This window comes from Morone saxatilis, unplaced genomic scaffold (genome assembly GCF_004916995.1).
Source record: "Morone saxatilis isolate NCDOM2014 unplaced genomic scaffold, NCSU_SB_2.0 Contig2, whole genome shotgun sequence".
In the NCBI taxonomy this organism is placed as follows: Eukaryota; Metazoa; Chordata; class Actinopteri; family Moronidae; genus Morone; species Morone saxatilis.
This window is the reverse complement of record NW_023339762.1, coordinates 489,156-491,808: the sequence shown is the minus strand read 5'-3', so window position 1 is coordinate 491,808 and position 2,653 is coordinate 489,156.

The following is a 2,653-nucleotide window of genomic DNA, read 5'->3' as shown; positions in this document are numbered from 1 at the left end:
CCTGAGTCACTCACCTGTGCACGTCCGTGTTTGATTCCGATCACTTAGCCATTCACCTGTTGTTCCTGCGTGTGGCCCCCTCAGATCACTCCCTGTGGTGGCGTCTTAGTGGTATAGAAAGCTCCATTAACTGGTTCATCCTGTCTGAGTGTCTGCTCCTGGGTCTGGTCGAAACTCTAGCCGTGATATGGATATAGCTAACCTATAGTCTAGTAGAGGCCTTTTAAATCATTTAGAAGTCTCTATAACTGAAAGGACTAGTGTAGGATTTAGTAGCATCTAGCAGTTAAGTTGCAGATTGCAATAAACTGCTCGCGTCTGTATTTTGATGGTCTGGGAATGAGAACGAGCTGTGAAGTGTGCAGGATCTGATTGGCTGAAGATTGCAAATGTGACAGACGTGATACACAGATAATTCATCCAATAACCTGCTAAGTATTTTCTAAAAGCGCCAGTTGTTCAAAAAACACTTTCAAATTATGACTTCTCAGTCCTGTGTAACAAACCATCTGAAGCAGTCCAACAAATGAGTCCTCATTCTTGAAAGGCTTTCTCTTGTAAAATCAAAACATGTTTGAACAGACTTCTAATTTACCATATTACAGTTTTATCATAAAATAGTTAAACTCGCATTTTGTAATAACCGCCACAATATGTAATTTATTACAAAACACAGGGAAATGTATTACATGTATAAAATTTTGTTGAGTTCCATGTTGTGGTGTTACAGTTTGCTTTGTACCCTCTGGGCCACAGCTTTCAGACAGTATGTTTTGGTTTTGCTAGAGAAAAGACAAACATGAGGACTGAGTGGTTGGTTAGGTCAGTGGTTCCAAACCTCGGGGTCAGGACCCCCTCTATGGGTTGCCAAAGATTCATGGGGGGTTGAGAGGCCTTCTTGTCTTTAAGGCGTGTAAGAAAGCTTAAAAAATATAGAAGGTGGGCTAATATCTCAGCATCTGGTTCATTTCTGTAAAGAAAACTATGAAAAGTAAAATAAATAAGTCAATCGTCTAATAGAAAAATGACTAAGCATCAGGGACAACAAAACACTGAATTTACCAAAAAAACAAGTCCATTAAGTCTGTATGATTAACATTATAAAAAAATACAGAGATTTCCTAAACAGGAAATAATCTGCTCAAAGTTTGTCCAAATCACTTATTTAATGCAAACCTTTTACAGTAACTGAGTTCATAATTTGGGTTCATTGTGTAGTTTTTAAGCACAAAGGGTGGCAGCAGTAGCTCTGTCAAAACAGAAACAATATAGCTTGCAGCAACTCCGACGCTGGTATTTTTACATGTCCTATCTAGTTATCCTCTGTTAGTTACCAAAACACTAATGAGTCATATAAAGGAGTTAAAACGTGAAAAGTCAAACATGCGGATTTCAGATCAGTTTTAATGTCTGATGGTAGTTTAAGGGCTGTTTCACAAGATTTATTTGGGAATTAGATTCTCATTTATTCAAAACCCCTGTGCAACCAACTCTAACACGTGCTGTAACTGGGAAAAGAGAAGGAGAGAGACAGACTGATGAAAAGGGGGGTTGCTGAGAGGTTAAGGCAGAGAAGAAAGAGGTAAGTGGGAAAATGGAAGTAAAGGGTCATGGGGGAGGGCCAGGAGGAGATGAAGCAGCAAGAGGAAGGAGAGGAGTAAAGAGAGAGCAGTGGAGGGCTGATGAAGGGGGTTTCCAGCCATGTATCTCTCTCAGCTCCTAGATTCATGACTGTCAAGGATTAGACAGAGAGAGACAGAAGGTCAGAGGTCACCCCCGTCCTGCCCTGACCTACCATTTGCTGCTGGGTTGAACTGCAGCAAGGGAAGGGAAAGGCCCCTTTACTCACAAAACATCAAACCTGGGGGACTACAAATATGGTAAATGGACCTGTACTTGTATAGCGCCTTTCTAGTCTTCCGACCACTCAAAGCGCTTTATATAAATATAACAGACAGTGACAAAAGAGCAACTTCAGGGTAATAATTTGCTAAAACTATCCAGCAACAGATAATGTATAAATTACACTGCTTATCAACACACTATATCTGCCTTTACTGAATATCCACTCAGTGTGGTTCATTTCAAACCAACTATAGAATTGCTAGATTGTATACACTGTAACCTGAATTCATTTAACTAAGACATTTCATTACATATCATAGTGTTTTATCCTCTTCATGCAACTTTAACAGTCCAGTGTGTAACATTTAGGAGGATCTAAACTGTCTGTTAACAGTACTGATGTATTATTATCTAATAATGTTGATGGTAACCAAACAGTCTACACACAGAGCAACATTAACATTCATTTGGAGTCATGCTTGTATCCACCGGATGAATATAAGTTCAATATTCACTCTCTAGTTCGGTCTCTCTCCAACTCCTGAAACAAATATCTGACTATCTAGCTGCTAAATGCTCCACTATGTTTACCAGCTAGCTCTGTCTGTCTGCTCTTTGCTGCTGTGCAGGTAGTGTTCAGCAGTCAGATCTTGTCATGACATTTGATGCAATTTTTCACAAATCTGATTAGTGCTGGTTTAAAATAATAAGATTCAGTCCTGGTTTATTATGCATGTGGTTACTGGTGCGTTTAAATAATACATGTAAGGTGGAAAAGGGGAACAGGAATGGATGGTAAATGGACCTG